A 24209-nucleotide genomic window follows, 5' to 3' on the forward strand; every position below is an offset into this window, starting at 1 on the left:
TAGTCGTAGCATGAAAAAATTTAAATGTTTCGATATGCTTCATGCTAAATCAAAAAAAAAAAAAAAAAAAAAAGCATGGTTCAGCAATTGGGCTCGTTTTTGTTTGCGTTCAGTGGCATTTGTTCCGTCTTTCTAGCTCCATTATCATTGCCACGTCTACAGAGTGGGCAATTTATCTTGACTACCTGCTATAACGGACAAACCAAGAAAGAGAGAAACGTGAAACTTTGCAAGAAGCAACTATAAGGGGGACATCTTTGTATGTATTAAGCAGAAAGACTCAACAAACAGTGCTGCCAACCCAATATAAAGTTATATTTTTTGAAATGGCACTACGTCAGATTATTACATATTTCAAATCAACGTGTCAAACGTAACCATAAAATATTATGTCTGTTATTCAGAGTTACAAACTGAGGATGTTACAGTATCACAAACATCCAAAGTTCGGAAGCCTCTAACGCAAATACAGCATAACGGAGATGCATAGAATGATGCACATCAAAAGTACTTTAGTGTTGGATACCATGGTCATGGTATGACGTGTTTTGAATGAATAGGAACAAAGTTACTAGGGCTTGAAAATTTTAATTTTTTGAAAGCATTTATTTGGAAAAAAATGCTGAGATAAGTATCATATCTAGCAGTAGCGTATTTAGGGGGAGGGCTTCCGGGCTTAAGCCCCCCCCCCCGAAATCTTACTTACTATAGTAAAGTATATGAAATATCTTGAAGAATTGTCACATTTTCAGGCAAAGCCCCCCAAAGTTAGCAAAGCCCCTTCCGAAACAAAATCGTAAATACGCCACTGATATCTAGTTATTATATGGTTTGTAATGGATGTGTAAATTATTTTGCCACTTCGATATCTCAGACTGTTCCGGAGATATGATAAACGCTGAAGTTTGCAAGACTGCTTAAATCGTGTAATTGCGAGAACTTGTTGTAATTACAGCTACTGAAAGCTATTGCTGTAATGCTATAAAAAAAAGAAGGAAAACAACAATCATTCTAAATATTTTCCACAAATACGCCATTTTCAGCAGGATAGATAGATGTAATGCAACCTTGTGAGCACATTAACTTCCGTAACTGGGATTGGATACCAATGATACTTTGCTGATACATTAAGTGCCTTAATATCGCGGTCCAATTCGGCGACGGATGTTGTAGGTGCAAGGAGGAACTAACCCCCTTACGATATAGAAGTGGCAATGATCATGGAGCTAGAAAGATGGAACAAACACCACTCGCAAGCTTTTGCGCAACTGAACGCACACAGAAACGGGCCTAATTGCTGAACCATGCGTAGTTTTTGAGATCTAGCATGAAATATATCAAAACATTTATTTTTTTTCCCAGGCTACGACCATCGTCACGCGCGTGCTTTCTTCGCATTTTTACCATGTCCTCACTTTTTCTCCATGCAATATCAGTGAAGATTTTTTTTTTCAGTAGTTTATTCACATACAGAATTACTTTGTGGCCTAAGCAGCAATTTTTAGCACTTTGCCCTCCTGAGATATTAGGCCCCAAACATAGCATCAAAATCACAAACTTCAACTTTCGGACCCCCATAAATCTATGGTGCCAGTAGTATCATAGGTGTGGATATTTCTACAGACTCTTTACAAGCAATAGTATTCAGCACAAAATTTATGAACTCCTCACTTTATGCCATTCCAAATTAAACCCCTTTAAAAGTGTAATTTTCTGTACTTTTTCTAGTGATTTCATGTATTGGTTTGCAACCCTGCATATTTATTTAGAAGCAAAAGTATATGTTCTCCATGTACTTCAGTCTCTCCTCTAAACATTCGTTTTTGTTTGGAGTTCGTTTGATACGTACGTCTTGAGTAACTGTAGTTTTCGTAAACTCTTGCAAATGCAATATGGATTGACCCTATTGTAAGCTGGCAACTTCGAAGGCTTGTGGACCCACAATGAGGCGTACTCGGATATGGAATTATAAGAAAAAAATATTTACATTTTGTATCATCTATTACTTATCCAAGTTTGGCACAAACTCTCCCACCAACATTCGAATTAAAATCTACATTTACTTGTCTATAGCATTTCACTCCCTTTCAGTGTCTCCCTGTCCTTTATTTATGTTCGTAAAGGGACTTACACAGATAAAGTGAGAAGTGGAAAGGAAATTCATGCTCATATTAGAATTGTGCGCTGTGTAAATAGCACAGGTTCAGCTAGTTCAAGTTTATTATTGTAAGACTATAGTGCACAACAGAATAGAAGGTGAATTATAATTAACTTTAAAGTGAATTAATAAAGAGATATACTCTGACAACAGTTTGCGTTAATTCATAAAACATTGAATATAATAATAATAATAATAATAATAATAATAATAATAATAATAATAATAATAATAATAATAATAATAATAATAATAATAATAATAATAAGTAAGTAAGTAAGTTACGATACAAATGAGGAAATAAAGACCTGTTCTAAGATATACACTTATTGTAGTATATTCGAAACCTAGAGATTAAAATATGTTTCTTATTGGTGGGTAAAAATACAATTTTAGTCGTAGATCTTATACCATTTACGTGCTGGCAAGTCCCGTAAACCCTAGATGGAAAGAAGCTATAAGTTTTATATTTGATCACATTCAGGCTTTCGTTCCATCTATTTCAAGGCGACATGACAATTCTACAATATTATTAGAGTTTACGAAAATATGTCCAATCAATTGTTCTCATTAAACTTAAAAAATGATATATTGTCAGTGTAAAAGATCATGCTTAGTTTTTGAGAAAATCGAGATTTTTTTTTTTTTTTTGTAAAAACTTAAAAATTGATGCAATGCAAGAACCACGTCACCTATAAGATGAAACAGACATTGAAATATAAGCTCTTTATTGTGACACTATCAGAATCACAGTACGTAATATGGTTAATGAGATATAACCGAAAATTATGATTAGCTCTTGAAATTTAAATTTCTGTTTAAATAAAGTACCGGTATTTGCCAAAGATAAAACATAATGGGCCTTATGCAGAGTCGTTCTGACGCGTGACTAGTGCGATACTATAGAGTTAGACTGACATGTGTTTCCTGCAGTAGTCAGGCCTTTAGTATGACCCTAATCATACGTCAAAACGACTCTGCATAAGGCGGAATATGTCAGTTGATAGATCACATAGAGCTTAACGAATTGATATACTTGAGGGCAATTTCTGATGCGCAGTTTCTGAGATTCTCGCCAGAAACAAACTTTTATGATGGCGCTGAAAAATGTGTCATTTATGGAATTTATTGAAAACTTAATTCTCATCTCATCTATCAAATTCATCCAAATGTGGCATAGCACTATGTTATCTCAAACTCTTCAATTATAAAATTATTTTGTAACACCTGATTGCTGCATTGTATTATTTTTTTCCTTTTTTAAATCTTGTGACTGCTTAGTTTATATATGTGAAAGTAGCAAGTCTTGTGACTTGCAGGCTCAAATCCCACTCGTAGCTTGGATGTTCTTTTTATTGTCATGTTATCACCCGTTGATTCATCATCATTATCATCAGTAATTTCTCATCATCTTTATGGACATAAGAAATCAAAAATAAATTAAATACTATGTAAGAGTTAGCAACACTTAATCAACATGTTTAGTTTTTGTTTTCAAGAAGAGAAGAAGAACCTGTCAATAATATTTGCACTATGTCACTCGAATTATTAAAAAAAGTATTGCGAACTGGAAACGGTGGAAAGTAAACACGAGGGACAAATAAGGAAAAGAAATGAAAGACATGATCGAACAGAAAAATAAATAAACACGAATTGGAACTGAAGGAAGAAGAAAAAAATATATAAAAAAGTGTCCTTATAGAGATCTTCAAAAAAAAGTTCACGAATTCCTTATATCAAAGAGAAACACGAAGAGTAAAGTTTAAAAACATAAAAATAACAAAACGAAAAAAATTGAATGTTTATTCTTAAGCATTCGCTTTCCTTGAATATTTATCTATAGGCAAAGACTTCTCAGAAGCCCTGAAAGAAGACATGCGTTATGTTACGTAAGAACGATCAGAAAAAAAAAGCGCCCGTTTTGCATTTAAACTTTACATCTCCCAGTTTCCCTGATCAGAAAGGAGAATTGGTTAAAGCTACGCACAAGGGCATTTCAATAATATAATCGGAATTTAGAATATTTATTATAAATGGATAGGTGTAGCTAAATAACGACAGAGAGAAGGCAATGAAAATGTACGGAAATTAATGTTATTGCTATTCTAAGGGAGATTTGTCAAAAAGCAATTTATTTTTACGTAGAAAATTTTATTTAAGTAAGATCTCATATACAATATTATTATACAAGGTGTTTCAAAATGAATGTCGAGGTTTTAAGGTTATGTATTATTTGTTATATTTAACGTACAATTACAAATATTACATCAAATGAAAGAGCAACTCAAACAGTTTTTGCTACACGTGTTCAACGTGAGCACCATTCGTCACACGGCACACATCGAGTCGATAGGCGAGAAAGGCCCATAAACCTTCCGCCGGGATACGGCACAAAACACATTCAATTTAGGGGAGTCTCGTTGCATCTGTACCATCTCGTGGGGATTTGCTGACCGCCAGATGCAAACATTATGAGTGTTCACATTGTTATTTAGGTGAATTGTCGATTCATCTCTGAAGACGACACTATCAAGAAAATCTTCATCGTCATTCAGCAACATTTCATTTGCAAAGTTGGCACGTAAACCGTAATCTGTAGGCTTTATATTTTATAGGAATTGAACACGATAAGGACGTAGTTGTACTCGTCTCCTTAAAATTCTCCACACACATGGTTACACTATATCTACAGATTCAGTCTTTGCAAAATGTAAAACCAATAACTTTCTGCTTACTATCCGCCATCTTTGCTACTAATACTTTCTAACGGCAGACAGAGGAAACAATACATGGGCATGCGTGCTTATAAAACTGAGTTGCTCTTTCATTTGCTGCATTATTTATAAGTTAATTATAATACATACTACAAAGCCCCGGTATTCATTTCGAAACATCTTGTATATAAATATGTACCTAGTATATACGAGGTGGATCATTTTTCTGGAAACACCCTTATAACATATTAAAATTGATAGAAAACGCTGAGATTTTGCACAACGCAAATATCGACAGGTTGAAAACCAGATTAATCGTGCTGCCAAGCCAACATAAAGTCGTATTATTTCAAATAGCACTACGTCACATTATTGCATGTTTTAAATCTGAATACAAATCGAAAACAGAGTGCTACACTTATTGTCTAGTATTACAAACTAAGGACGCTACTGTGGCACAAATTACCAAATTTTTGGAAGCCTCTACAACAATAATAACGCAACTGAGGAAGGTAGAGCAATATGAGTCCAAAATATGTTTTGTCGAATGCTATGATCATAATATGACAGATTTAAAATAAATAGGAACAAAGATACAAAGGACTGAAAAGTTTATTTTTTTTCGAACGTCCTTATTTTAAAAAAAAATCATTAGGTAAGTATAACATCCAATCATGAATATATTTTCAATAGAGGTGAAGATCACAATGCAGTTTACAGCAATTTGATACCTCAAACTGTTTCGAAGCTATAAAAAACATGGCTAAAGATTAGTTATACTGGTTAAAGTTAAGTAAGGAACACACAAAATGATTGTTGCTTTCCTTTGCTTCTATATTATTACAACAACACAGTTTGTAAAGTTCTCACAATAACACAATTTTAAGCAGTGTTGACAATAATTCTAACAATGTTTATCATAGGCTCTATCTGTTACTAAACTCGTATTTCTTTTTCTTTCTTTCTGTCTTTTTTTTTTTTTTTTTTTTTTACGTTTGAGTTGTGAGATTCTTGATATTCTACCTAGGATGATACGCAATCTAGTAGTCATAAACTACTGCATAATACATTCCTTACCATTAAAAAATAACTCCAAGTTTGTGAACTGTTGCAAAAAGCGCTGCCCAGTTTCAAAATTCGTATAGTTCAAACTCACAAATTTAAGCATAAATTGTTATGTCCTAGTAAACTATTATTGTTAAAAGTAATGTACTGTTTGTTGCATAATTCGTGTAATCCTATGTTAAACTTGGTTTGTATTTTTGCGTAAATTCATAAAAACTTCAGTCAATCTTCGTGTTCACAGGTCGCTAGTACTCTATGTTCATAAGTCGCAGTTCTTTATGCTCACAAGTCAGTGGTTCTGGTTGAGAGTCTTAAACTGTTGGTAATTAGTTATAATTGATGTTTCCTTCCGTTTGTCTTTTGTTTAGTAAACCTCATCTATTTTCTTGAGTAACACTTGCTTTAGAGTAATACATATGGATCCTCTTCATGTAAAAGCGTCAAAGTTTGACAAATGAAGAGACAAAATGGCCCAGAAAGATAACCCAGAATAAACTACAAGTTAAAAGCCCCAAGAATAAACTCCATCTATGATCTTATCTTCAATTGAAATCGGAATTAGGTTTAATTTATTTGCTTCGATTCATTTGTTTGGACCTATGAACTTCAGTGATTAGAGAATTAGATTGATGAAACTTCCTAAAAATTTCCGTTAATAACAAAATGATAAAGTACAAAGAAATTTATGTGTACCGAAAAACGATAAAACACCCTGTATATCAGATATGTATATTATAAAAAAAAAAACATTCCAAGTAATGAAAATAACTTTAAAATTGACATGAAAGAAGAAAAAAGAAACTTAAGAAATTCAAATGAAGGAGAAATCCAATATAGCAGAACGATAAAAAGAAAAAGCCAAGTAAAATGAAAGAAAAATAATGAAAAATGTTAAACAAACTAGGCGGGTATTTGCGTATATTTTCAACTTCTATACATTTTGCTTCTTCCTTTGTACTTCGAAATTAATGCTGCGTTTGCTTGTTCTTTCTTTAAAGGAAGAAAAAAAGTTTTCTTTTTTCTCTTTTCAGCTAGATTTATTGTAAGAAATGAAAAAAAAAAAAACTAGAAGAAAATCCGTCAAAAGCTTTTACTGGAATTTTTCGTCTGTTTACATCAAGAGAAGCAATTTCCCTCAGTTTCCTCCTGTCTCCTCCCAAAGGGTCTTATATTTCACTCACACACAAACATAGCTATATATATATATATATATATATATATATATATATATATATATATATATATACAACAGCACAACAACACAAATAAAATAAGCGCACGTACATAACCCTGGCATCTTGTGACGTTTGGAGTCTCTCTTGTTCTCCCCCCGCTCAAAGAATACAATAGACAAATTCTGCGTATAACATTTTATCCTAACCAAAGACGGATCCTTTCTAGGAAAGAGTTCTTCATCTAAGAAAACGTAGTGAGAACAAATACGTATGTATGAAAGAAACATTTTCCATTTCCCCTCATTTCTCTCTCTCTCTCTTGGAGTCACAAGACTTTTACAATAGATGTTGCAATGTATATGTGTGCATTTTTGTGATACTGTCTACGTGTTGATTTATTCCAAACTGTTTGGGTGGAAATGTACTAGTATATACTGTACATTCTATTAGTTTTTCCTTCTCATCTTTCTAGGTTTATTTTCAACACCATATAGTCAATTGCAAATGATTGTTTTCTCATTTTTAGACGGCCATTTTAAGTTCTTAACTTATGGTACGTTTCCATTTTACATGAATTTTGTAGCTGTCATATAAAAAGACTTTGCTACCCGATCTTTCTATCTACTGTTTAGATTTTACAACTTCTTGTAAGCAAGAAAGGCATCTCCACCCATGCGGCACTGCATTCTAGTGGATAAACAGTGAACCTCTTGATTAAAAACATGTATTCTGGCGCACTTTCCCTCCCTGTCCAAAAGAATCCGTTGTTTCGGAAGCGGCGAAACTGGTTTTTCTTTTATGTCAGCAGCAGGGCGATAGCAGGTAGCAAGCAAGACGTCCCAGAAAGTTGCGCATCGTTCAACTCCTTGCAAGATGGAAAAAATGTTTTATGACCCTTTCAAGGCTGTGTGTACATGGTGAAATATGGTAGGGTTTGAAGATTTTTTATTTTTTATTTTTTAATGACAGCTACAAGTTCTTCTAACGTGGCAACCCATCTTTAAAGTGATATTTTTGAGATATACTATACCCAGTTAATATTACACTACAGTTTGGAATTAGGGGCGGTACTATAATGAAGTCACGAAGTCACATGCTTTCCCAATTAATGCACAAATAAAAAAAGAATATGGACATTTATTCCCGCATAGGAATGAGGAGCAACCGAACAAAAATTTCAGGTATTTCAATATGGATTCTGCAACCCTGATTGATGTCTATGGGAAATTTGGCAACGTAGCGTAAATCAGGATAGTACTTGACAATATAATTTGTTCACGCGTTCTCGTTTTGGCTCCGTTTCTCGCGTTAGCTTGCCTCAGAGAACAGTCCTTTAAACGTCTAACTCTTATGTACAGTCAGCGACAAAAGTTCTTTCCGTTTCGTAAAAAAAATATTTTGGAAATAACGGTGGTATGGCTGGAACGTACAGAAAATTACATTCTTTTTAATTTACTGAAAACTGTATTCAAATTTACCTTCCATTCTGAAATTATTTGCCAAAAGAAATCCACAAAACAGGAAGAACATTTGACGCTGACTGTACAAGGTAATCACACTTTTAACGCGACAGAAAAAAATGTACTGTACTTCCTTCGGCTGGCGGACGAAGAGAGAATAGGAGTGGGGGTTGAATGAAGCCATTTGGATCTGAGCTGGTTTTGTGCGCTCTACACGATGAAGATGAGCGAAGGAGGCAAGACATACTTGTTGCGGATAAACATAGCACTCATGTCGTTTCAAGGGCAACATAGTTTCACAGTATAATTTCAAAGAAGGCTTATGTTTTCTTTATGATGCTTATATATAAATTATTATGAAGAATAAATAAAATACTTTTTTAATTTAGTTTAGGATTTCGAAATTTAATTAGACCTTTTGCTTGCGCAACCATTTAGAGAACGAGTACGTTTAAATTGATTTTCTCTAAAATGTTATTGGGAAAGTAAGCATGCGAAGCCCTAGACAAATATGTTAGTGTGACACTTGTAATTCAAATAAATAATTACAAAGTACCAGTAAGTAGAGAATAAGCAATTGTCAGGTCATGTAGGGAAGGTTTCAGGCGAATAGCACTCACGAGAGTTCAGTAACTTCGGTCCCCGCTAGACTTGTGAAATTTCACTCACACAATTTCAAGCTATTTCGTGGATATATGCTTAGCAAACACGTCTTCCGCATCAACATTTTAATGTAGGAAGATCTGCATATCAAAATGTATATCTAGAAAGATTTTCCTATCAATATTTAAATTTCTATCTTATAGTTGTATAATATTTACGTAATATAAACGTCTCACTATAGATAACTATATTTACCTAGTGTTTAAATTTCCACTTCGTTGTTTCTTATGTATGGAACAGTATGTTGAATGGAATTATACCAACTATAGAATACGGAATATTTAACTGAACAACAGATTGCTAGGAACAATTATGTAACAAGAACAAGATGCTTATATACATATTAATTCATTATTGTTTGAAAGCAACTACAGTTCGGAGAAATTTTCAGCATTTATTTTACTTGTAAGTATATTGGAAGATGGCTCGGAAGAAATATTTTTGTTCACCATGAGAGGTGGAAATGGGTGACTAGTTTACCTGTAATACTATACAGCGTGCTTCAAAACAATACCGACAACGTTTGGGAGGTGATTCCTGACACCAAGATAAGACAAAAAGTATACCAACATGCGTGCACAAACGCTTCCTTTCGGAGTTGTAGGCTGCCGAAAACATGAAAAATGAACTTTAAAGGTCCATAGCTCCAAAACTATGAGACCTACCGTAGTCGGGTTTACGACTTCGCTTAGAAACTACTATGTGCGCTATCCAAAAATGCATGTTTCAGAATCTTAAGGTACTCACGCAACATTTTTTATAGAGTGAGTTTGGCTAGGGCATATAATTTGAAATACTCACCATGTACCTCTATAAACATTGTTGCAAAACTACCGCAGGGATCTGAAACTTAAATATTTGCATTCATTGACGAACAAACAACGTTTGATTAGGTGATGACAGTGGCGCTTATTAATTATTATCCTAAATCTAGTAGGTCAAAACAGTTCGTATAAAATTTTAGATTTATAACCAAACTGGAGCGAGTATCGAAGCTTTTTACTGTACAGAGACTATGAGAATTAAGTAGGGATATAACAGGGTGATGTTATTTCCCCAAGCTTTTTACAAAACTTCCCCTCGGAGGTATAGGACACTATGTCACATTTGTCTAGATAGCCTTTACCTTTACACAATAATGCACTTAGTTTTTTTTTTTTTTTTAACCCTCGTCTTTCTCCCGAAGTAATAGGTGTAGGAAGTAGTGTTGTATGCCTCTGGGTGGAGCGCAAGAAAGGAAACATAGGTGTATTAAAAAAAACCTGAATTTTGACGAAACTGGACAAAGTATTTTGTACCTCCGAGGGGGAGAAATGCATTAGAATATTTGTTTTCACCTCTCAACTGAGAGAACAAAGGAGTATATACAAAGGGTAACATGTGAGTTATCTTCGTGTTGCTGAAGACATTGTTCATTTCACTAGTAACATCACAGAATTGCAAGATAGTACCCTACCAGACCAAGGAAGTCAGGTTGAAAATGAGTAATAGAGAGGTAAAATTGATGTTCAATAACTCCACAAGAAACACAAGAATAGAAGTTGGAAACGTCTACGTTTACTTGAGATACAAGATTTTCGTTGATATTGTGTCTTGCTTTCATGTTTCACGATCGATTTTACTTTTTATTATCTATATCCTGCTCTCTCATTTTATTCGTAAATACACTTTCAATCGAATTATCTATCGGATTCTGATCTGAAAAAGTTCTAGCGTTAGCAATTCAGGAGATTGTCTTCATTCTGATATTCTTGTACCGTCTTCCTTTCTTAATGTCGATGTTGGAGATTTTATTTTCTCCATGACTACTTGACATAAAGATCAAAAAATATTGGTTATTAATTCGTAGTTTACAAAATATTCCCAACTTCTACTTGAAAAAAAAATGGCTTGCTTCCTTTTCTTCTCTATACATTCTATTCTGTGTTTTAATTGACTAGTCATTATCCAATCCTCATAGATACTGTTTATAGTACTTTTAGGAAAAGTCTCACAGATTTCTAAGTCAAGTAATATGAAATCTGTGGCGCCACTTGAAAGTAAAATACTTCCAAAAGAAATAACAATCATGAATTTACACATGCAAAAGAATTTTTTTTGCGATCGAAAAATTTCTAAATATGTTTGAAATCACAGATAGTCCTATTCATGTGATTGTCAAGCATTATATATATATATATATATATATATATATATATATATATATATATATATATATAATATTTATGATTTTCTCATTGCGTTATATTAAATATTATCAACAGCTACCATTCTATTATTGTTATATTCTAATACGCATCGATCATAACGACGGCTTCAATATATCACGTAATAGTTTATTTACCATACGAATTTTCATTACACATGCGATTAAATAGAAATCATGGATGCAAGGAACAATATTAAACTATTTGAAAATTTCAATGCTCATAAAGCTTCTAAACACTTAATCAACTTTCGATTGAACAGTGTTAATTAATTTGATATTTGGTTGGGTTAAAATATAAATGATTCACGAGTAAGTGAAAGCTTCTGTAATAATAGTCTCCCATTTCCATTAGTAATTTTACGCATGCCTCAATTCACTGAAATTATCCTCCTACATCAGCGTATTTCTTGTTAGAAGTACTGCATCACAACACACGTAATTATACATAACGTGACAACAATACAAATGTTACGAATATGAATCATATAGGTAATAATTCATGGATATATCAATTAATTCATTTCGCCACTACTTTTTTTTTTACTTCCTTTATATATTTATACACTACTTCATAATTATGTGCTCCAATATTTGTGAGCTCCTTCGTGACTAAGCGACTAGCGTGCGCGCCTTTGGAGTGGGAGATCTGATTGATTCCCGGAGGGAGTTAATGTGATCCGGATTCCACGTTAATCAGTAGGTCCCGTCTCATATAGCCTAGCTGCTGAAAGGGACGTTAAACTCAAAATCAGCTGAACTCAAATACTTTTGTTTATTCATTTCTAATTTCTTTTTTGTTTTATGTTTTATTTCAATTTAGTCTCTTCTTCATATAGCATTATTAATTAAACTATACCCTTGTACACTACATATCAAAGGAATTACGACAGCTAACGCCGTGCAGCTAGGGCATCCAATATACACCTTATCCCATAATAGTGTCTAGTAAAGAGACCGCCTCTCTCTCCCCTCCTTTCCTCTCTTCCATACTAAAATAAGCTAACAACATGAGCGCAATTCTAATTTCAAAATATACTAGTGTCGATAAAATGAAAGAATAAAAGTGAGACGAAACAAGATTCATGAAGTGATGTAGGGAGAAATTTAAACACAAACACAACGAAAAATTGAAATCAATGGATGTATGTTAGACCGTTCCAGAAGTGAGACAGAGAGAGAGAGAGAGAGAGAGAGAGAGAGAGAGAGAGAGAGAGAGAGAGAGAAGAGAAGAGAAGAGAAGAAAAAGAAAGGGAACACAGATAAAAATATTGAATTTAATTGTAACCTAACATTATAAAGTTTCGTTTTCAGAAATCCAACAGTAATATAGAAGTAACGTGTGTTTTTATATTTTTTCAGGACTATTCGAATATATAGAGGATGCTTGCAAAATTCATTAAGTCACTCTCAAAATGAATACCAAACTTCATTCATTCCCGAAGGATAAAGAAACGTGCTACGTTATTTTGTATTAAACCTTAAATTCAATAAATAAATTAATTAAACTGTATTTCCCACACTTCTACGGTGACTCTACTACCATTTACAATACGAAACATCAGCTCAGATGCAAAAGGAAACTATAATATTTCATTTTGAATAACCAACTTGTGTTTTCATGTTATTTTTCCAATACTTCCATCTTTCCGTTAGAGATTTGTCCCAAATCTATTATATAAAAGAGAACGCACAAATCCTTTGTTAGCTCATCACGCTAATACGGCTGAACCAATTTCTTTCATTTTTGGGGGGTTATTAGGATTTGGACCCTAGATGGTTTTTATCATATCACTTTAATTTTTAATTACCAGTGTCTTGAGATAATTGACCATTCAAGTGTCCATAACGTACAAATCCTTTGTTAGTTCATCATAGGTATAAAAATAAACGTATTTATATGCAACCCGCATGACCGTGTCACTCGGCGGGTTAACATAAATGACAGGCGCTATAATGTTAACATTTACTGCAATTTGAAAGCGAGAAAGTAAAAATTATCTAAGTAACAAAGTTTATTGCGTTCCGGGGTGACCGCAGCGAAGCGGGGCGGGTTAACATAAATGACAGGCGATATAATGTTAACATTTACTGCAATCTTCTATGGTTTTTATCATATCACTTGAAAGCGAAAAAGTAAAAATTATCTAAGTAACAAAGTTTATTGCGTTCCGGGGTGACCGCAGCGAAGCGGGGTGAACGCTGCTATCATATCACTTGAAAGCGAAAAAGTAAAAATTATCTAAGTAACAAAGTTTATTGCGTTCCGGGGTGACCGCAGCGAAGCGGGGTGAACGCTGCTAGTAGAAAATAAAATACTCGTATTTTTGTAAGGTACACAAATTTACGTATACCAAACTCCCGATTATTCGTTCTAAACATCGAAGAAAATGGCAAGGATAAACGGGAAGCATAAATAGTCATAAATATTCATTAATTTGCCACAACAGTGGTTTAGCTTATGCTAAACTGCAGCACAAGAAGCAATAAATGTAACGATCTTAAGAGAAGTTCCTTTACAGTATAAACAAATTACCGAAGACAAGCACTACACTGTGCCATAGAGCATACATTCATTATCATCTGATCATATTTCTCTTTCAGTGTACTTGTTATCACACCAAATTACAATGTAGTACGATATATAGACATGACTGAATTAGCTTATCATTATTTACACTTCATGCATAAAGCATAATAATAAAATTCCCTAGACAAACAACTTGCAAACCAGTTAATCTATGGTAAATACAATATAAGAACTTATTCTGTTTGTGAATCCAATAATTGTGTCTTTATAAAATTATTACACTTCAAAATTCCTATTAACAACTTACTGTGTGTGATCAAAGTTAGGTCTTAAACACTAGAAGGACCGGATGGGTCAAAATGACCCATCACCATATTTTAATATTCCACTGTAAACGTACTTGAAATACTAAGTGAATAATATTTTATGAATTTGTTAATGCTATTGGCCTTAACAAATTCATAAAATATTATTCACTTAGTATTTCAAGTACGTTTACAGTGGAATATTAAAATATGGTGATGGGTCATTTTGACCCATCCGGTCCTTCTAGTGTTAAACGCAAACTGCTTGTAAATATATATATATATATATATATATATATATATAGCTCTTTTAAAATCTTTCCATTGCAACTGTAAGCTAATGTTTAATACTATTTTATTTTTACGCTTCTCCTTTCTTATTATCTGCTTATTTTACTTTAGAAATTAAGAACACCCTTCTCAAGAATAGAAATTATTCGTATTTGGAGCTGGGCAATTTTAACGCTGCGCCATCTATTTTGGAGTTTCTTGAAGGTAGTGGTTGGATTTGCTTCTCTGATTTTCGTTCTATTTTATTTTGTTTCATTTTTATTTTATTACTGGAGACCAAATTTAGTTTTTGTTGATTATTGTTTTGAAGAAACTTCTTTGAATCTTTCGAAATTATTCTTCTTTTAAATAAAATACGGTGGACTTACATTTAAATACTCTTTATATACCTACGTGACTGCTAATTTACCATAACGATTCACAGTTTTCTTTCACAATACAAAAGTCGTTGAACTACAGTTCATCACTTTTTAAAGGACGTGTTTCTGAGAAAATCATCTAAAAGATCTCATCTCTTAGAATAAACTATTCCTTGTGGATATCATCACTTTAGTAGAAATATATTATATGGTTCTTAATGAGACATTTATTTATGAAATGTGATGAAAATGGCCTGAGCAGGTTTAAAAAAAAAAAAAAATCCAACAAATGCTCAGCCCGAAGGGTAAACTACCTGTTGTGAACTTCTGCAGGAGAAACGATTCAATCCATATGGTAGTTATATTAATAAAATATCTATTTATGAAATTTCAACAAAATTGCTTCGAAGAAAATCGTCCAAACAAACCTACACCAAGAGTAAACTATCTCTTTTGCATTTTCCAGGGCAAATTACAAACACAATATAGTAGGATTGTTAATAAAATATTTCTTAATGGAATTTGAAGAAAATCGTCTAAAAGGTTTTTGAGAAAATCGCTCGAAAGAACTTACCTTCAAGGTTAAATACTTTTTGTATACTCAGAAGGAAACATATTTTAAGATTTTTTTAAAGTACAGTTTTATTCCCACCAATAGATGGGTGGGCCACCTTCTCTTGGGCCAGTGACATCAATTTATGTGTAGTAAAAAGGTATTAGAAGTGGATACCAGGATTTATTTATTGATTGATTTACTTCCACTGATACTTATCAAGATTGTTAAGGAAATACTGATTTATGAAATATAAACACAATTGTTATAGCTGTTTTCAAGAAAATAAAAATTTTGTTTTCATCCTATTTTTGGAGTAGGAAGAAAATTCGAATAAAAACTGGTCAGAAAATAATATTTTAAAAACTTACGATATGGCTTCTACCTACAGTAGGTAAAGTGTACACTCAATGGGACGCAGGCTGGTACCCAGCCCAAAAATGTATGGGGGGCGGTAGAAATTAGGCGGGGCCGATCCACCCCTATAATAATTCATTTGCAATCCCATCGTGTAAATTTTAGGAGGGCCGAGCCCCCTAGGCTCCCGTGGATACGGCCCTGTCTGGATGAACAAACGGACATACGTCCAAATATCTCATTTTCGGAATATAGAGGCCATGAAACGTTTAAATCGTGATCTTTTTCATACTTCATCATAGTTTATTCTCTAATACCGTCGCTTGACAGTAAACATCTTGTGAAAGGTATCAAACAACTGTGGCATTTCTGATTTCTGGTGATTCGTCTACCCATAGTTTAATATAGGGTGACCAGACATACTCTTTTTAAGAGTATTATACTCTTTTCGAGGTTCATATACTCTATACTCTTTTTTCCTCCCAAAAATATCGAATTATACTCTTTTGTGGTATTTTCAATTTCATTTAACGTTTAATGCATTTTCCCATCGAAAATCGCATTTTTTTTCCTGTAAAAACTTGGACGTTGACAACACTGTTTAGTACGTCGTAGTAGCAGACCCGCTACTCTGTGCTGCGTTTCTCGTCCTCGTTGCATTGTAGGGTTGCCAGATTTTCTTCTTGCAAAAGAAAAAAATAATAATATGAATAACTAAACTGTTTTTATAAGTTAGTACTAAAACTATAGTAAAGACGGCAAAAATAAAGTGATAGATTTATCCAAACTTTCAACGTTTTAATTATTAAATTATTAAGTAAATTGATTGAGTACCTGGAATGATTTATATTTTCGGAATGTATATCTGGTATTCCTACAGTTCATGGCACGGGGTTTTCCCTTCAAAGTGAGTCAGTTCTTCGTAGTGGGAATAGCGCAGTGATTATTATTCTAATTAACGTGCGTACGTATACTCAATCAATTATATTATTCGAGGATTGGAAGGATTTATTTTATTAACAATGTCGCGAGGAAAATGTCAATATAATCAAGCGTTTGAAATAAGCTATCCTTGCATTAAAAGGGCTCGCAGTAACGATGTTTACAAAGCATGGTGCACGGTATGTAAGAAGGAGTTCTCTATAAAAAATAAAGGAAAATGCGATATACAACAACATATAAAATCTAAGTCGCACACTGAATGCTCATCAACTTCCGAAGCAGGTAAGTTGGATAGTTTTTTCACCACAGAATCTTCAGAAGAGCTAGATTTAATTCGACTAGAACTTGTGTGGTCATACCATAATGTTAAACATAACCACTCTTTTAGAAGCATGGACTGCACTAGCAAACTTTTGAAATCAACAGTGAATAAAAAATTTGCATGTGCGAGAACGAAAACGGAGGCTTTGTTAACAAATGTGATGGGAGTGTGGTCAGAAAATATTTTAAGTAATAGTGTTAAAAAGGTTCCTTTCGTTGTTGTTGCTTGTGATGCTTCCAATCGTAAAGCAACCAAACTCATGCCTGTTTTAGTGCGGTACTGTGAAGTAGATACTGATATTAATGTAAAAATATGTCTTCTAAAAATTCATAGCATATCAAATGAAACCTCGGAAACTGTGTCGAACGTATTAATGGGTACATTACGTCAGTTTTGTTTGGAAAATAAGGTCATCGGTTTTGTAGCTGATAATGCACCAGTAAATTTTGGAAGCATAAAAAATAAAACAACAGGAAATGTGCATAGCGAACTAGAGTGCAGGTTGAAGAAAAATGTTTTGCCTATCATATTCTTCACAATGGAATTTCTGTGGCGTGTTCGAGAGTAATACCGATCGATGTTGAGAATTTGGTTTTTAAAATATACAATCATTTCAGAATTTTTACTGTAAGGACAGAAAATTTGAAAAACTTTTGTGAGTTCATTGGCTGTCATTATGAGGGTCTTTTGTATCATTCAAAGACGAGATTCTTGTCTCTGCTTCCGTGTGTAGAAAAAATTATACGTCAGTATGAGCCACTTAAGGGGTACTTTTTGAGTGATGAAAATGCTCCAATAGCTATAATCAATTTCTTTCGAGATGAAACAAGTGAGTTGTGGCTGTATTTCCTGCATGCTCAGCTAATCTTGTTCACTGAAACAATTACAAAAATTGAGAGGGAGGATATAACAGCGACTGAAGTTTCTGTTGAATATTTTGAACTTCTGAGGAAATACAAAGATAGAATTGAACAAAACTTTTTTCCGTTTTCTGCTAGAAATTTACTTACGAAACTTGTAAAAGAAGGGAATATAAAAGAGGAATATGCCTACTCAGTGTCAAGAAGGTTTTACTTTGAAGTGATAACATACTTAGAGATGTGGTCACAGCGTTTTTTCGGAGAAGTAAACAAGATGAAACATTTACTACTTGACATATCAGTTACCTATGAAGAATTTCAGGAGTCGTTCGCATATTTCTATGAGCAGGTAAAACATGTAGACCGTTCGTTGGAATTCAGTGATAATGATATTTTTGACGCGTACTGTGCAATATCCAGATGTGCTAAAGAACACCTTGAACAATGGGGAGAGAAAAGAGAGACAATGATGGGCAAATGGAAAATAGTGTACAAAGATTTAGTGCGGGCTGGGTCAAATTTAACCTTCGAGTAGTCGCGCTGCGGTCAAAAGCACCGCAGGGAAATTATTTTCGATCGTGTGTCCATTCTGTTTGTCTGACAGACTTCTCCGTCTAGCTAATCTTCCCTCTCACCTTCCCGAACATCCCTGCCCAATCACTCCGTTATCCGTTGTTTAGTTTAACTACTAGTGATTGTTTAGTGATTCTGCGGTGCTTTCCACCGCACGCGACTAACCGTGTAATGTTTTTTCTCAGTGTTTCGCTCTGCACGTGACCTTTGCTTTGGAGATGTTTTAAGCTTTATAAACATAAATATTATTTTAATGGACGGAAAAGAGGTCGACAGAGCTAACAAACTGATACCAAGTGTATATATATATATATATATATATATATATATATATATATATATATATATATATATATGAGTGAACACGAAAGGTGAAGTGAGGACTCTGCGAGCGAATCTGAAGATCTTAAACCCAGAAATAACCAGCGATTCCCCGAATGTAGTCAGAGCAGGAGAGGACGAAATAAGCGACGACGAAGTGTAGAACAGTGTAAATTTGAAGATAACCTACAATAATTCAATGTAGTGCTGTATAGGGGAAGTTTCAAAATAACAGGACCGTAAAATAATTCAATGTAAATTTGATTTGATTTCAATTTAGCGTCCTTTTCAGCATCAAGGCCATGTAAGAGGGAGACCTATTCCTTAACGAAGGATCCGAACCACATGAGGTCCCACCGTGAGTCGAAGCCGGAAGTCCCACGCCAAAGGCATGTATGCTAACCGCTTTTCTACGAGTGAGCTCTAATTCAATGTAAAATGCGCTGTGAAGCTTTGTTTTAGTGTTATGTTTATATAGTATATTTTTATCTAATTTACTATTGCATTTCTAATTTTAGACGAACCGGAGTTGACAAAAACAAAAGATCATCATCAGGTTTAGAATCTTCAATAAAACCAGTGGAATCTATCTAAAGAAATACGTAACGAAAAAAAAAAAATTTATACCAAATGAGAAATAAAAAAAGGACATGTCTAATTGTAGTTTCTCTAATAGTTATTACCGTAAAACTTACTATAATAATAAAAATGTTATTCCCTCTTAATCAGAAAATATACAAAATTACGTTTCTAATACAAGAAAAATGTTTAAAACGATATTTGCAACACATCATGTTCGTGCGGTCCTTTTGACCGCGCGCGACTACTCGCGTTACTTTTTCAGCGCGACTTCTCGAGGGTTAAACGTGATTGTGCCACTCGTGCAATTCTTGTTTACTTTACCGGGCACTAATGTTGATTGTGAGAGGCTCTTCAGTGCTATTAACACTTACTGGAGCGAGGAAAAAAGTCAACTCACAGTGTCTACACTGGAACAAGTGATGAAAGTGAAGTTCAATGTTAGCATGACCTGTGAAGAGTTCAGACTGGCAATACATGGTAACATTAACTTACTAAAGAAAGCAAGATCGTCGCAGAAGTATGAATGATGGTGAGTAAAACCGTTTTAAGTATTTAACTCATTTGCATGCGCACTGGATAAAATACTGTAATTCATCTTGTCTTCATACTGTCTTTTTTTTATATATACTCTTTTGGATTAAAAATAATCTGGTCACCCTAGTTTAATAATACTGTATATACAAACAGCGTTGGGAACAGTCATATTATGCCTCTTAGATATTTTCTATCATTTCTGCTCTTCCTTTGAAGTTGTATTTATTAAAAATATTTTATTGTTTGTCGTTTGCGCAACATGTAGGTTACATTTCGTGATAATTTTGTGTTCATATAACAACAATTTATTATGTAATTTCATTTGTATTTCTTTACGTCACATAGGTCCAAAGGCTTCTCATGCGGTCGTTCTTTCAGAAAAAGTGTTCCGGGGAGCACACTTAGTATTCCGGGGGGGCACTCCTGGTACTATTCTATTTGTTATTATATAATAGACGTATTATTTTGGCTTCCTCCGGGGGGGGGAGCAGTGCCCTCCAAAAACATGTCTTGAAGAAACACTGTTCTCATGTATTCTGGTTTGAAATAGATAATTATATTGCAAGTCTTCAAAAATCAGAAAGATTGCTGGATGCTTATCCCAACACTATTCATGAACTGACAAATCGCAACTTTAAAAAATTTAATAAATTTAGGAAACATGAGCCATGGCAACAATTGCAAAGTGTCAGTTGGAATCTTAAAACATGCGTTGAAAATTAGGAGTGTTGCCAATTTGAAAGATCAAATAATGGACGTTTGGTGCTCATTAGAAGCAGTCCTAAATTCATACTGGTTAACTATAGAACAAAAATAAGCATACCATTGGCTTTTGGGAAAATTTGCTATTAAAATGTGCTGTCACTTGCTATAGTTTTCATATTTCAAAACTTCACTCTAATTCAAAATGGCGGATTTCACGATGGCTGCTGCCAAGGATACCCTTATCGTACCACTTGCCTGTAGGCATAATATGTATTACCGAAGCTTTTATCCACTTATTATCATTAATACGCGGGTTAGAAGCGAAGGTAAAGGACTGGCGCACATAGTAAGCATAAAAAATAAATATGCCTGTAACTTTTCCCCAAATGTGCGTATCTTAAAACTAACTTCACCATTGTTTTCCTGATTAAATTCTAGCCCGAAATTGTGTATCATATTACCCTATTCCCATTTGAAAAACTTGACCTTAATTCAAAATGGAGGATTTCAAGATGGCTGCCGTCAAGGTCATACCTTCCATACGACTTCCCCCTAGGCCTTATATGTATCTACATGGTTGTTCTTTCATTAACACTCCGTTTACAAATTGTAGTAAGGGACTTCTGCAGTAATCTCTAATAACCAAATTACAACTCTTATAACCATGGCAAAAATTTCTGTCATCGCAAATAGTGCATACATGCCCTCTATCAGAAAAAAAAATCATTGAAATTGGAGTCGGATATTTGGGTGATGTCCCTTGTTAGCAGAGCCGAAGCTAGTGGAAGGGGGGTGAGCGGGGTGGTTGCCCCGGGCGCTGATAGTAGGAGAGCGTCGAACGACCAAAAATATAGGAAAAAGTGTTGGAAATTAGTAAAGAACGCGTCGCCCTTAAAAAGTATTGGCACCCTATTAAATCAATATTGTTGTCGATCTGCAAAGAAATAGATTTGTTAGAAATTTTCTTTTTCGTTACGTTTCCAAACGTTTCAATAAGTCACAAGTTTTTACTTATTACTTAAAGAAAGTTATTAGGCCCTATATAAAATTTGTTAATGAGAAGGTGCAGAGCGTTTTCAGCATCAGAAACGGTCGAAGTATGAAATACTTGTTCGTCGTTTTGATGATCACGCTTTTCTACACAATCGGGTTAATCACGACGGGTAGAATGAAGGAATGGAAATAAGAAAAGTGAAAAGACATGTAAGTTGCTCTTTCCGCGGGAATACTAAAAATAGGGGTAAACAAGGGGAATAATAACACTTTCGAACTTGAAGAAGTTGCAGAATAGGACCTTAAGGGGTAGTAACTTAACCCAACGAATTTCGTCTCTTTCAAACATTGATCATTACCAGTGAGTTTTTTAAAATTCTATTGACAATATGATATCCTTCCAATTTGAAGGAATTTATTGGGATAATTTCTTCATAAACTACATGTGTTGCTAGGATATTTTTATATGCATACGTAGCTAATTTTGTGGTATTTTTATCTATCTACATACATACAAAACATATAAACACATTATACAGGATGTTTCAAAACAACAAAGACAACGTTTGGGAGGTGGTTCCTGACACCAAGATAAGACAAAAAGTATAGATAAACGACAAATGCTTTCTTTCGGGGTTATAGGCTGCGGAAAACATGAAACAATGAAATTTAAAGATCCATAGCTCCAATACTATGGGACCTACCGTAGTCTGGTCCAGACTTCACTTAGGAACTAATCTGTGCGCTATCCAAAAATACATGTTTCAGAATTCTAAGATATTCACGGAACAATTTTAATAGCGGGAGTTTAGCTACGGGCATATAATTTTAAGTACTTGTCAACTACCTCCATAAAAAGTGTTGCGGAAGTACCGCAGGATTCTGAAACTTGGATATTTGGATAGGACAGATACTAGTTCCTAATTGAAGTCTTGATCCGACTACAGTAGGTCCCATATTATTGGAGCTATAGACTTTTAAATTTCATTTTTTCGTGTTTTCGGCAATCTATAATTCCAAAAGGAAGCATTTGTGCATCCAGGTTGGTCTATACTTTTCGCCTTATCCTATCTTGGTCATGAATCAGCTTAATGTTGCCTGTGTTATTTTGGAACATCCTGTATAATGTGTTTAAATGTTTTGTATGTATGTAGGTAGATAAAAATATCACAAAATTAGATACGTATGCAGACAGTGGCCAGACATGTGAGGAACTGGGTCTACAATTCAGTGTGAGTGGAGAAACCATTCGGCAGCACCTCCATCAACTTGGGAACCACTACAAGTTGAGTCGATGGGTCCCTTGACTCCGGCCAGAAGGCAACGCGAGCAAACACCTGTGTTTTTTTGCTGTCTCGTCTGAGGAGGAAGCTATTTCTGGACAGCGTGTTTAAATGTGATGAGAAATAGGTCCTGTACGAAGCTCCACGGTTAATATCCCATGAACCGGTTCCAAAACAGCCGAAACCATCACTGCACCAGAAGAAGATCCTCCTGTGTGTTTGGCGGACTGCTTGTGGCATCGTGCATCGGAAACTGCTACCAGCTGGTCAGAGCATCAATGTAACTGTGTACTGTCAGCAGTTGAGCCGTGTTCAGAAAAAAAAAAAACCTCTGCAGCCAGCACTTCTGAATCGCAAAAGGGTTCTCCTGTTACAGAATAACGCTATCGCATCCACCATACTCCCGGACATTGCACCGTCCGATAATCACCTGTTCCATTCCTTGGACAATCACCTTAGAGGACGCTAGTAGAGGTGCAAAATGCACTTGATACTTTCTTCGCTTCACGGTCCACCAAGTTCTACCGCGATGAATTCCATAGCCTACCAGAACGTTGTAATTTCAAACATATGTTGTAGCAAGCTATATTTTGGATTTTAAATACAATCATTAAATATATTCTTCACCTCCATTGGTCAATATTGACTAATTCGCAAGGAAGGCTCCTTCTGAATTCTGTTAGCCTATACATCACAAAATAATTTTACCGTAAAAGAATCGAAATTAAAATGGTATTTGTATGGTTAAATACAGAATAAAATTACAAAAGTTTACAATTATTACTGGAAATTAATACTGGCACCCATTTCGAACATTTTAAAAGCACATAGTTTCTAGTGTATTGAAATTTTATTTGTTATCGATAGTATGAAACGTTGTAAACAGTTGTAAAGTTCCATAACTGTTATCTAAATAGATTTGTATACAACCAAAGGCAGGTTTGTGAAATTTAAGAAGTCCAAAATAAGTCTCTTGAAAGCAGCTCTTATTTGTAGAAGAATACATAGGCCTAATGATCGCTTTTGGCTGTTGCAAGGTCTTTCCAAGCAACCTGATAAAAATTCAGCGTAGCATACCAACAATAGCTTCTCTTAAATGTAAAGAAAAGAACAAAGGAAAAGCTTGGTAAGGTGAGTGTAGGGGGCACCGAATTCTGCTTCGCCCGGGCGCCGAAATCTCTAGCTACGGCCGTGGCGCTGCAGCTTAGAGATATGATTATTGCGTCCTCAGCGAGTGAGACCCAACTTTGATTTCCTG

The sequence above is a fragment of the Thermobia domestica genome, chromosome 11, assembly GCF_964235325.1.
Source record: "Thermobia domestica chromosome 11, izTheDome1.hap1.1, whole genome shotgun sequence".
Lineage (NCBI taxonomy): Eukaryota > Metazoa > Arthropoda > Insecta > Zygentoma > Lepismatidae > Thermobia > Thermobia domestica.